Source organism: Ipomoea nil, unplaced genomic scaffold (genome assembly GCF_001879475.1).
Source record: "Ipomoea nil cultivar Tokyo-kokei standard unplaced genomic scaffold, Asagao_1.1 scaffold0480, whole genome shotgun sequence".
NCBI classification, from domain to species: domain Eukaryota; kingdom Viridiplantae; phylum Streptophyta; class Magnoliopsida; order Solanales; family Convolvulaceae; genus Ipomoea; species Ipomoea nil.
In genome coordinates, this window is record NW_017616908.1 from 2694338 (window position 1) to 2708778 (window position 14441).

The 14441-nt window shown below is 37.6% G+C and overlaps 1 long non-coding RNA gene across 1 annotated transcript; it reads right to left on the reverse strand.

The window, feature by feature from the left end:
• Positions 1–13976: 13976 nt before the first annotated feature.
• LOC109173388 lies at positions 13977–14441 on the reverse strand. The gene is made up of 3 exons (XR_002052893.1): positions 14273–14441; positions 14106–14174; positions 13977–14001 (listed from the first exon to the last, which is right to left on the reverse strand). It is a non-coding gene; the product is annotated as an uncharacterized LOC109173388 (long non-coding RNA).

Sequence of the window (14441 nt, forward strand, 5' to 3'; positions counted from 1 at the left end):
AACAGCCCTCTCCAAGGGCCGTGCCCTAGTCCCGTGGTGGCATGGCTCTAGCAGGCGGCCCTTCTGATGGCCGTGGCTAGGGCCGCCACTCTGATGTGGTGCACACTGTGTTGTGCACCATATAGACTTTTACCTGCAAAAACTTGTCCAAACACTTCCAAAACAGTTCCAACAATTCAAAAACATATCTTAGATCACTTCCAAATATAAACACATCAAAAACTCATAGTTTCTACTCATTTCTACTCAAAACTAGGCTTCATAGAGCCAAAACTAAAGAGGAATCCATGGGGTTATACCTCTTGTAGACCTCTTCTTCTTGCTTGGTTCTCAACTCCACTTCACTCAAGGATCTCTATTTCTTTCACCACCTAAACATCTCAAAGAACCACTGATGTGATCCGTGGTGCAAGGTTTGTCGATGTAAGCCTTCGAGTTTTGCAATAGCAAGCCGAGCTCCACACACAGTTCTTGTATGTTGGGTTGATTGGGTGTTTGGGTAAGGTTGTGAGGGTTATGGGGTTTCTTTTTGTTGGTTTTTTAAAGATAGCCTCGGCCACACCTGGTTTATGGTGATACGAGGGAGTTTTAGACGCCACAAAGGGAAAACCTTTGATAAGTCAAAAGAACCTTGAAGAACTCAAGGAGGAGAGCAATCTTGTTGCCAAAAAAAATTTCAACGTAATCTGATTTCCCCTAGAAGTTACATTGTTTTAAGCTATCACATGTTGTGCCAAGAAATTAGGCCAAACAATCAGCAAAAGACTAGGTAATACAAAGTTGAATAGGAAACAGAAAAGATGATCAAGTCTAGCCTAAAAAGGAGGAGCCCTAAACTGCCAGGACTCTTTATCTAGCTTCCCGTGAATTCAGCTCGAACCACCTTCAGGTAACCAAGCTCGGCTCAACCGGTGTATTATTTTTAAGAGAGTCTCCTTTTAGCCCATATAAATCTTGTGACGCGCAAATGAGTGAGTTGACGCGCACGGGCCTTTAATTATTGTTGCGCCAGATTTTCAGCAACTTTGTAAATTGACATTGAATGTCTAATTGCAACCTAGCCCCATTGTAGACACTTGGGGTGACAATTGGTCACAAATATGAAACAATTTAATTAAAATTGACACCAATTAAATTGATCACACGGCCATCATGCCCATCCGAATATCCAACCTCAAAATTGGCTTGTATGAGCGCACTCACAGAATCTTGCAACCTCCTAGCTCTAGCCCGCGTTGTAGGACCATCCAAAACGTGTTGTGGATCTCTACTTTCATCACCATCGTTGTCCTCAACAACCACACAAGGCCTAAGTCTAAAACCTTAAGAAGAGATGTTATGCAGAGAAAATGAGAGAAGGAGGAAATGAATGGAGAAGAAGCTTACTACTATGGTGTTGGCAGCAAAGGAAGAGATCAGGAGGAAATGAGGCCAACACCATTCTATTTATAAGGGTTCAAAACCCTAGGTTGATACACAATGATTGGTTGAGGGCAAAGAGGTAATTGTACAAGCTAAAAGATGAATCAGGATGATATTTTGGATGCCTTGTGGTCCACCTTGCAACATGAACCATGGGCTAAAAGTGATATTTCTTTATTACTTTTGGGTGGAAAGTGAATTTTCCAAAAAGCTATATGGATGAACACTTGTTCAAAATTCCCTTTGTAATTCTCCCGGTCTCACTCGGGTAAAATTCTCGATTTAAATCTTGGTACGCGAAGTACCCGAAAACTTTGAAATTTTTGAATGAAATACATTTCTTCGGTGTCGAATTAATTTTAAAAATGGAACAAAATTATTTTATTCCGACACCGATTGATCGCAAAATTTTTTAATGGAATGAAAAAACTACTTTGGGATTTCTTAATACTGGATTTATAAACTGAAATTTTGGGTTGTTACACTCTATCCCCCTTAAAAGAAGTTTCGTCCCGAAACTTAGAAGAAACGGGTGGATCAAGTTCTCGAAGAGAAAGGACGATATAACCAAAAAGGTTAGAATTTTATGCTGAAAGACTTGGAAAGATTTAAGAATCTTTGAGTTCTCTTCTATCTTATCTAGAATCTAACTATTGCACCAACTAATCTATAATTGAGCTTAAGAGTTTAACTAGTTACCTTGATTAAAGCTTCCCGAGGAATCGCTTGGTGGCATATAGCTTGGATCCCAACCATAGGGAGTCCACCTCTGTACATTCTCGATCCTCATCCTTTGCTCTGTGTCTGTAGCCCTCTGATCAAAGTTGGCAAAACCATAGTTCACTTGAGTACTCAGGTTGTCAAAACGATTGTTCATCATAGCATAAAGATCCTCATACGTAGGTCCTTGAGGCCCACTCATGAACTCCTGTGGTGCTCCCTGTTGGGTAGCTGTATATGGTGCTCCTTCATGGCTCATGCCAATTCCTGCATCGGTTCCCGTTGCAACCCCTTCTCCGCTAGCCTCAGCTATGTGTCATGATTCAATCCCGACACTCGACCACTTCCTTTGTGGTACATTCAAACTAACCACTAGTGTCATCTTCTCGTCCAAGAGCTTCTTAGCAATGTCAGCTAGAGTCAAATACTTGTTCTTCTCAATTTGGTACAACTCGTAATATCTCAGATTGACGGCATTCAGGGCCGACCTAGTAGTCCTTTGGATCCTTTCTTACATCTCAGGTAGATTCGTTTTCTTGAATACCCAACTCAACATCATGCCATATGGCAGATTCTTCCTGTTCTTTTCCTTAAAGTAAGTCATATGCTTAGGAATCAAAACTGGAAAGTTTATAGCACGACTAAATCTCAACATAAAGGCAATGGTACACGTCCAACTACCAATCTCTGTAGAGTTGTTCCTACACGGAAACAAGCACACTTCTATCAACAAAACTAGCAATTTCTTTTCTCTAGTCAAAGTGGGTTTCTCGGGACGGTATTCCTTAGGGAATTCTTCCCTACTCCCGGTCATGTATGTCAAATATTCTTGATGTGTCAACCCCGCGTAGGCAACCCAATCCTCCCTATCATACGTATCCAAACCATCCAACGGTAAGTCAAACCAGTTTGACAATTTCTGTGGTGTCAATTCTACTTTCGTGCCTCTCACAATAGAGACAACCGAAGTCACTCCCTTCTTATGCTTCGTAGACAAATTCTCATAGAATTCCATCACTAAATCAGGGTAAATTTCCTCTTGAATTCTCAAAAATTTTCTCAACAAGCCTCGATTCTCCAGAATACTATTATAATCTTCGGAAACGAATTCGGGGAAATAGGTTTTACCTCCTATTACTGAGTAGGCAGGTGCTTCCTGACTAGTTCCCTCAATTCGTTGCTTCCCTTTCACCATTTTGATCCAAGCTTTGTGATCTTGATCTCGTTGAAAAAGCAAGGAATGCTCCACTTAGTATTTTTTCTAGTACTTGGTATGACTTGGGGAAGACTCTCTTGAAGTTTCCTTGTTTAAAGATGTTTTTTTGGAGAAGATAGGTTTTTGGTTGAGGTTGAGGCAGTGTGTATCGAAGAGAAGAAGAAGAAGATGATGTTGTGGTTTAATTTGCTCTCTCGGCTTTGGGGGAAAAACATAAGGGTTAAAGGGGGGTGGGGCTTGGCAGCGACCCTCTCATTGGGTCGTGTCATGGTCCGTTGTTAGCGTAGCTGACACGGCCCCCAGGTACATGGTCCGTGACCACGTTCCGGCCCATGGCCTACACCCGCCACTGGGTCGGGTAACCGGGTCGGATCCGATTCGACCCTAAATCAAAATCGGTCCTCCGACTTTGTCAAAACTTCAAATCGGGTCAAAATTGATTGTAGTCCTTCACTTTTGGACATCTCACTTCTTTTAGTCAATTCTTTGACTTCCCGATCCCTCTTCCGAGATTGTTCGAGCTAATAAAACTCGAACGAATCCTCGTCAAATTCTTTCTGAACGAAGATGAATTCTTTCTATCCCACTTTACTTGGGTAGATCGCTTACTTCCCAAATTACTTCTTCTAACATGGACTCTAATCGTTCCCTAACGCTTTTTCATTCTTACTCATATCTCCTTCCTTTCTTCTAATTCTCTTGTTCACTATTTCATAGCATTCAAAGCTAAGTTTTTCTCTAAAGCAAAGTCGACTAGCTTTTAACTTTCCAAAACTCACAGATTAACACATCTTTTGCACTTTGCAACAACTTATAATAGTTTCTCAAACATGCATATCTATCTAAGCATCCAAGCAAAAGTAACACACTCATACCAAGTTAGAGTTTTACCTTTCTCGAGCTTAAGATCTCCAGCCTGAGTCTTTCCCATGACCATGATCCTTCCTGGTCCAGCTTCTACGATGTGTCCTTGTTGTGCTTCGCCTCGTCCCTGACCCCCATTTCTGTGTGGACCTCCTCTCGGTGGGTAGTCGCGTCCCATAGCTTGATTCGGTGTTGGGTTGATCAGACTTCTAGGTGGCTGACTCATGTTCGTACCATGGGGTCCCTCCATTTTCGGGGAATGACAAATTGCGGCTCTATGACCCGGTTTTCCACACCGGAAACAAACTATAGGCGATCCTCCACAAGTGTTCTTAGGATGATCCTTGCCACATCTAGGGCATACTGATGTTCTTTCTCTCGATGATCCTTCACCTCCAGCTCCCTGTCTCATCGTCATGCTCCTCCTCCAGTTCTATTGTCAAACCTACTCGTCGGATTGAACCTATGTCCCTTGCTCGATTGTGATTCCATCCCATCACTCTTTTTCTTCATTCCCTGCATGGCATCTCAATGTAACTGTTGAATCCAGGAGTACCCCGCAGCTGCCTCATATGCATCATTCAGCGTAGCAAATCTCCCTACTGAGAAAGATTTATAAGCATCATAGTGTAATCCTCGAATGAACTTGCGAGCCTTACTCGCCTCATCAGGTACCAAGGTAGGAGCAATCGAGACAGTGCCACAAAGTGTGCATAATAGTCCTGAACGGTCATACTCCCTTGCTCGAGGTGTAGAAATTCCTCATACTTAGCAGCCTTGACATGCTCTGGGTAGAATCTTTCTCTCAACACCATCTTGAACATTCCCCAATCAAACCCTTCACTTGACTATATGGTCGGTCCTTCTATAACCCACCAGTGGTCAGCCTCTCCCTGTAGGTAGTAAACAGCAGCCTCTACTCGCTGATTTTCTGGGCATCCCACAACGTCAAACAACTTGTCGAACGTGCGGATCCAACTCTAAAAAACTTCCGGATCCTCTTGACCAAGAAACACGGTGGATTACGTCTCGTGATCTTTCTGGATACATCCCCGCCTCCGTTGTTCCTATTGAGTACGACAGCTCCTATGGTCTGGGTCAACTGAGTGAGTTGGAGTAAACTCTCCGTCAAATTCGTGGATGACGACATTCCAGGCCCTGAGGAGCGAGAAGATTCTTCTCTAACTCTTCGCGGCGGCATCGCGAAACTCTCTTTGAACATGATTAGAACAGATCATTCTCGTTAGCACGACTACAAGTTAGTTGTTTCTAACTTCTCAAGTTTAAGATAAACATGCAACAAGCAAATTATACTAAGCGACAAAGGCATCTCTTTTACTTTAACAACTTAGCAAGAACAACTTCTCTTCTAAGCTTAAACTTTCAAACTCTTGGTTTTTCTCTTTCAACTACTCTATTTACCTCTCTACTTTACTCAAAGCAGTTATGAAAGCATAACAAGAACATTGATAAATCATATAAACAAAGCACAAGTATAAACTCGTATACTTTCACATTAGCAATTTACAAAACTTCCACTTTCAAACTTTAACTTTCAAATATCTCAACTTTTTAACTTTCACTTTAGCTTCTCACTGAAAAACTTCTCTATTTCACTTTCAAAAGATAGAAACAAGTACTTTAAACACATTGTTAAAGCACAAACATATAAGCAAACACAAAGGAAATCACGATCTCTCCACGTTCCTAACTGATACTTAGTGTTTCTCTTAACTCTGATTCTTATACTTGGTCACTGGACTTAGACTCCTTCCCATCTCAGTTTTCATAACTTAGGGCTCTTTCCTAATCTTATCCTTCTTAGGATTTCACTTAGAGTTCTCATCTTAACTTTTCTTTCTTAAGAATTCAACTTAAAGGTCTTTCCTCAACTTGTCCTTCCTAGGACTTTCACTTAGAGTTTCTATACTCAATCTTAAGGGTCAAACTTCCTAAGTTTCCCGCGGTTCGTACCGCTCTGATACCAATTTATAACACCTCACTTTTCTAACTTTTAATTATAACACTAAACAGTCATTAACATCACTAAGCAGCGGAAAAACTAACAGATAAATAGTGGGAGTGTCACCGCCACAACCACCACTCCGTGGTCATTGCACAGGCTAAAGGGGTAAAACTAGAATTAAAGTAAAAGTCTAGTATCTAAATAAAATACTGGAACGTAAAGGGGAAAAGCATCACCCCAAATAGTCTACAACATCAAACGTCATAAGTCTAGATTCGTAACATCATCATCAGTAACTTAGAGTTTAGACAGCTCAAACTAAGAGACTAATCTAACTCGATCTTCTCTCAATACTGGCCAACCTGAAAGGGGTTTTGCAAGCAACACATAGACAAACAGGAAAAACACCTGTTATCACGAAGCTAAGTATAACCACACTCAACCCTGTAAAGCATTCTAACATATACATGGAAAACATTTGATATCATTGTATCAATAAACTAATCTCAAATCATCTTTAGTTTATCATATTCTCTCTAAATGCTTGCACCCTATAATATCAGTTGGCTTGCTTATATATGAATAAGACTAATCACGTATATTCATATAAATATAGACTTCTCAAATAGCTTATCACGCAATTCATGATTACATATAAGATCATGTTTAAAGATCATATAACCGGTGTTCACATGCTATCACACTCTTATCACATAACTTATTAAGTAGAGCTTCTACTACATCACAATAATCATCCTCAAGGGATATCTCAAGTTAAACATCTCATTAGACAATCTTTTACAATGTTTTCTTCGCATACAATTATGTATAAAATTTTGATCATACTTATCATGCAATCTAGTGCCACGATATAATCAGAGACGGAGCCAGGAATTCTGTTGAGGGGGGGGGGGGGGGGGGGGGGGCGAAATAGGGACTGATTCAGAAATTTTTTCCAGAAAAGGCGAAACATTAAATTAAAAGAGATGTTTAAAAAATAAATAAATAAATTACCTAAGAAATATAGGTGTAAATATTATTGGATATGGGCGAAAAACAAAACACATCGAAACTTTATAAAAATATTCATAACAATATGAAACATAATTAATTTGATTAAATAATTTGAAAGAATAATTTGAATATATATGTATGTATGTGTATTAAATATTAAAAAAGCTATTAAAACGTGACTGTATTAAAGCCATAGGGAAGGAGCAAAAAAAAAAAAACTGTAAAACTATATCGACAACCAAAAAGTTTGAACTCTTGACCTTCATATAACTAAACACATATTCTACCAACTAATCTAACTCATTTCATATTAATAATTAACAGTTTTTATATACTAATACTCAAACATGTACTATATATACATACATACATTCAAATATTATATATGGGGTGGGGTGTGATGGGGGGGGGGGGGCAGTTGACCCCCTGCCCCCCCCCCCCCCCTCTTTGGCTCCGTCCAAGGATATAATTATACTCTTATGCAATCTAGTGCAACAACATACTTACATTCATATGCAATCTAGTGTAATAATACACTCGTACTCTTATGCAATCTCGTGCATCAATATAATCATACTTTTATGCAATCTAGTGCAACAATATACTTACATTCATATGCAATCTAGTGCAATAATACATTCATACTCTTATGCAATATCGTGCATCAATATAATCATACTTTTATGCAATCTAGTGCAACAACATACTTATATTCATATGCAATCTAATGCAATAATACACTCATACTCTTATGCAGTCTAGTGCAACAATATACTCGTGCTCTTATGCAATCTAGTGCGATAATATAATCATACACTCATATATAAAATAGAGTTCTTTCTGTCGAGGGTTCTTTGTTACTTTCTCGAATCTCTCTTGACTCTCTTTCTTTCTATCGAGTCTATATTGACTCTCATAATCGAGTCTCTTTTGACTCTCTTTCTTGAGTCTCTGTTGACTCTCTTTCCTTCTCTAATACTCGTAGGCGGCTTAGGGTTTCACAGAAGTGTGACTTACCCCATCGGGAACGGCATAATTCCGACCCAATATCTCCTACCGTCTACGGAACCAATCTCGTGGATCAAACTCTGTGGAATCAGGTATCGAACTATTAGTGTGCACACCCCCTAAGCAGGATTCCAACCTCGTAACGTGGGAATATGCCATGTTACATATACTGGGACCGCAATGTCCATAAATATCTCCCGAGAGGACATAGTCCAAACAATAATATCCTCCAAAACCTCACCGATATAGATAATACATAAATATATCTCTCATGCATCAATCTCATTCATGTAAACAACTCCACTACTTCTCAAAGCATCAAAGAATGATATATCACATGCTTATGGTTTTTGAAAGTATTCTTGGGCTCACTTCTGCCCCTTATGCATTTTTGAAATATGACACATGTGAAATGTCAACATGCTCTATAATATGCTTCTAAATCATGTGTAAACTAACATGAAGTATTCAAGAATATACCATCATGCTTGGTTTGCAACGTAGCAATTTCTATACATTTCACTCAACAAATATGCTTCTATGCTCATTGATCAAATAGCACAATTTAATCATGCTTCCATAATAAATCATATTCTCAAATGATCATGCTTCTTTACTTAACACAAAAATATCAACAGATCACAATATCAAGTATTTCTTGTTCACAGTGAACTTAGCCAAAATTATACTGTGTAGCAAATTCCTCAATAAGTGCGTCGAGATGATCCCGAAGATCCGAGCCACAAGGGCCCGTAACACTCGGTCCGAAACGACACGGAGCTGTGCCACAAGGGCCGGGCCACTGCACAAAATCCTTCTTAGAACAAACTCAGGGACTTGGGGCGGGACTCCTCATGGTCCGCCCAATGAGTCCCGTTAAAGCAACGAGACTAGGTAACGGCCCTCTCCAAGGCATGTTCCCTAGTCCCGTGGTGGCACGGCTCTAGCCAGCGACCCATCTGATGGGCCGCGGCTAGGGCTGCTACTCTAATGTGGTGCACACAGTGTTGTGCACCAGATAGACTTCTACTTGCAAAAACTTGTCTAAACACTTCCAAAACTATTCCAACAATTCAAAAACATATCTTAGATCACTTCTAAACATAAACACATTAAAAACTCATAGTTTCTACTCATTTCTACTCAAAACTAGGTTTCACAGAGCCAGAACTAAAGAGGAATCCATGGGGTTATACCTCTTGTAGACCTCTTCTTCTTGCTTGGTTCTCGGCTCCACTTCACTCAAGGATCTCTACTTCTTTCACCACCTAAACATCTCAAACAACCACACAAGGCCTAAGTCTAAAACCTTAAGAAGAGATGTTATGCAGAGAAAATGAGAGAATGATGAAATGAATGGAGAAGAAGCTTACTACTATGGTGTTGGCAGCCAAGGAAGAGATCAGGAGGAAATGAGGTCAACACCATTCTATTTATAAGGGTTCAAAAACCCTAGGTTGATACACAATGATTGGTTGAGGGAAAAGAGGTAATTGTACAAGCTAAAAGATGAATCAGGATGATATTTTGGATGCCTTGTGGTCCACCTTGCAACATGAACCATGGGCTAAAAGTGATATTTCTTTATTACTTTGGGGTGGAAAGTGAATTTTCCAAAAAGCTATATGGATGAACACTTGTTCAAAATTCCCTTTTTTAATTCTCCCGGTCTCACTCGGGTAAAATTCTCGATTTAAATCTTGGTACGCAAAGTACCCGAAAACTTTGAAATTTTCGAATGAAATACATTTCTTCGGTGTCGAATTAATTTTAAAAATGGAACAAAATTATTTTATTCAGACACCGATTGATCGCAAAAATTTTTAATGGAATGAAAAAGCTACTTTGGGATTTCTTAATACTGGATTTATAAATTGAAATTTTTGGTTGTTACAGTTTTGATCCACAGTACATCAACTGACTTGGACAAATGCAATTTTCAGTTTTTCACCATTGGTTCTTCTTCTTCTTCTTCTTCTTCTTCTTCTTCTTCTTCTTCTTCTGGTGTAACACTGCCAAAGCACTGATTTTACCTCGAGAAATGATTCTGCGAGGGTGTAAACCGTTTGGGATGGATAATGATGCCAAGATATTTAGGGTTATTGAAATTGTAGGAAGGTGATGAAAAAGAATGTACCAGGCCATATGAGTTCATTTTCCTTTCATTTACTCAAAAAGTGTACACTTAATTCAATTGAATATAGATCTATTTAGCTCTATCGATTAGATATTTTGTGAGCTACTGTGTGTGTGGCTCTCATTATCTTATCCTTCTACTGGAGATATAAATATTTATATGATAATTTATTTCTTTTTCCGGCCATGGCTGCAAGGAGAAGAAGGGAGGAGAAGGAAGAAGAAGAGCATGAAATGACTATTTTGCCCCCATAATTAAACAATTAAAAATGGTTTATATTTTTCCTGCGACATTTGGCCGGTGATTTGACCGGGTTGACCAAATGTGTTAAAAATTGCATAGTTAGAGTATTAAATTGTTAATTTTTAAAGTCATGTACTAAAATTAACAAGACCCCAATAGTCACAGGACCAAAAGTGTAATTTCCTCTATTTTGTATTTATATAGGCAAAAAGAAAAAAATATCAAGACATACAAGCTAAGAATATTCATCCACATCTTTTAGCTCGAGGAGGTTATAAAAGGTTGGAGAATATGATGATGGATGAGAAGTTGAAAGAAAAACAAACATGTGCTGATGCAGATCCGTCGTATACAATGAGTCTTCCAAGTCCTCCAAGTAGAGCCGAAAAGTGGAAGAAAGCAAGAATTGACAAGTCAGGAAATTATCGCACTGAATCAACAAGATTGGTGGCGGAAAAAATTGTAAGTAAATATTATATGTTGTCATTTATTAAAGTAATAGTAATTATTATTGAATAATTTTTATATATGTTAGGATGCTCTTGAGTTCCAAATTTCTCAAGGAGAATTTGTTGAGGATGGAAGACAAGTTTCATTGACTGTTGCATTGGGTACTGATGAGCATTCTGGACGTGTTAGAGCCATGGGAAGAGGACATGGCATCAAAAGTGTATTTGGCAATGCAAAACGTCGCCAAAAGACTCCTGAAGATGTTCAACGATTGGTTGATGTTGCTGCTGATGTACGTCTTGATGCTACTGTTACACTAGCGCTAGAAAAACAAAACCAAAAAAATATTGCTCAGCAGGAGGAATTGAGTCAACGATTAACTGATCAATTTGAGGCACGCATGGCTCAGATGATGCTACAATTTAGTTGTCTGCAGACTCCTGTTCACCAATCTGTACAATCAAAGCAGGGTAATGACGTATGTGTGGATGCTGAGCTACCATCTCGAAGTGACAAAGCTAGTTCCCCGGACCCTTTTAGTAATTTACCGGCTGTAAGTATTCGTTTATAGTTAATCTTATTATTATTTTTCAATAAAATTTTATATGAATCTTAATTAAAAATTAATGCAGTTAGGGGCACGATTTCAATTGTTCTTGGAAGATCCAATTAGACGGCCAGTGGCATATGGGATAGCTTACAGTGTTGGACAGGTTCATGTGGTTGTACTGGATATAAATCATGTGAATGTGAGCGTAAATGAAGTTAGTGATCCAAGTGTACATGTACCAATCCCCACCAGTGAGGTTCAGCTTGTAGGTGATGTACTGAAGCTGCTAGAGTTATGTACTGAAGCTGATGCGATATGTACACTGAAAATATTTCTATTTTAAAATAGTAAGTAATTTACTTTTTAAAATAATAATTCTTACTTGTATTATAATTCACAGTCAAAAGAAAATACCAAATTGACTTTTCAATCGGGTGTGCAATCCGTACATCAACAATTCACTATAGCTGATCCAGATTCTTTGACTGATGGATGCAAAAATTCATTTTCAATAGCTCGCCGTTTTGAACACAATATTGTGGTCCATGTGGCTCGTGGTATTATGGGAAACATTGACTATGACTTGTACCTTGCAAGTGATGAGATAATGCGTTTCTTAAAAATGGAAACCATCGATGTTTCTCTAGTTCAGTTCTTTATGAGGTAATAAGTTCTTTAGTATTATTTATTCATAATGGTTTTATATTTATATAGTTGGTAATCTATATATAATTGGTTGTGTTTGTGAATAGGGGTATTTACATTAGTTTTGAGTTGGCATCAAAAGACACGTATGGCTTCCTAGATCCATATTGGATTCAACCACAAATGAATAATATGGAGGACAGGAAATCGTATATAAATGCCATCATGCAGTCTGGGAAGAAATTTGTATACTTAGCCTCATATGTTCTCAAGTAAGTATTAATTACGTTTTAAATAAAAATACTTATATATAATATATTTTTATTATATATTATATTCACTTAAAACTAATAAATATTTATTTGCAGTGAGCATTGGATGTTGATGGCGATTTGTCCTCGGCTAAATGAAATTTTTTGGTTTGATTCGTTTGGTCATGGGCCGCGTGAAGACATTAAACATATAATGGAAACGTATGTAAATTTATATAATTAATTAATAGTTATCATTAAACTAGTGATACCAAGTATTTATATATATTTTTTGTCTTATATTAATAGGTGTATGACTGCAACAAACATGATGAGTGGAAAGAAACAAAATCGTTCACCAAAATGGACTATATGTTCGGTAAGTACTTCATTCACTTTGTAAAACATGCAAACTTATTGCTTTTTATTCATTTATTTTAATTTTATTGTAATTCAAATGTAGTGTGCTATACAAAAAGGAACCACCGAATTTGGTTATTATGTGATGAAGTTCATGTTGGAAATTGTTTTCAACAACCTAAGCAAAGGAATGGATAAGGCAAGTAATTTAATAATATATCTTAGCTTTTTTCTTCAAATGTTTAAAAATACTTGCTTATTTATTATTTTTATTTCTTTTGAACTTTGTAGGCTTTGGAAAGACAAGAAAGATTGTCCTACAACAAACAAGAGATTGATGAAGTTAGAGACAAATGGTCTAAGTTTCTTATTCATGAATGGGTTAATAAAACGCTTCTTAGTTGATACTTTACGTTTAAAATTAGTTTATGTTTATTCGCTTGATGTTTAGTAGTTTTATTGAATTGTGTTACTTATATTAGTTTTGTGTTTAGTAGCTTGAATTAATTTAATGAATTGTGTTCTTTATATTAGTTTCATGTTTAATAGTTTGAATTAGTTTAATGAATTGTGTTCTTTATATTAGTTTCATGTTTAATAGTTTGAATTAGTTTAATGAATTAGTTGATGTTGAATGTTAAATTGCTAGCTGGATCTGAAAATTGATACATTGGGGTAAAAACCATAAAACAATTATAATATTAAAAAAAAATGTATATATACGACGTTAAATATTTACTAAATATCCGACGTCGTATTATTTAAAAAAAAAAATACCATACGACATCGGCTTTTAGTGAATACATGATCATTCACAACTTACAATCAAACTTTCCCCCCAAAGTTCACCAAAAAAGCATGCAGTGGGGACATCATGATCATCATGTGATTAAAACAGTAGGAAAGATCATAGATAGATGATAGAAGACAATTTCACACAATGAATGTGCTTGATAACAGTTATCAATGCACTTTTCGTAATACCTTCCAGTTGGTTTCTATTGAGCCAACAAATGCCCCTGGCTGTCGTTATCATCCAGCAGCATAGCCATTAAATTTGAATCACGATTTCCAATAGAAGAACCTCGATTTGGATTACAACCAAGGGTCCTTCCCGAATCCCGTTCCAGGGAATTTACTATCATCTTGCATGGACTGTATTTTAAATGATTAACTTAAGGGACTAATTAGAATCAGTTTGTCAAAAACTTCACGCAACATTCACCATGCTAAACAAATCGAGAAAATTAAATTAACACCTGAGGAGGATTTTCTCTCTGTGGCACCAGTGAAGATAAGTCCTCCACATATTTCCAGAAAGCAATCCACTTTTGAAGAGAATAAGAATATTAGACACCAATAGTAAAATGAAAATTTTAAAAACACAGAAACAATAGTGGAACTTCAGGAAAAAGGAAATGAGCACCTTGAAGTTGTATTTTGACTTGAATGTGTTGGAAGGTGACCTGAAACATTACTGCCAGTGCACATCATAAATTTTGATCTCCGCACACAGGTTGACTGCATCAAGAAAAAGCAGGAAGGGGTAGGTAAGAAGGAGGGGAATAACAAATTTAAATATGTGAGTTTGCAGA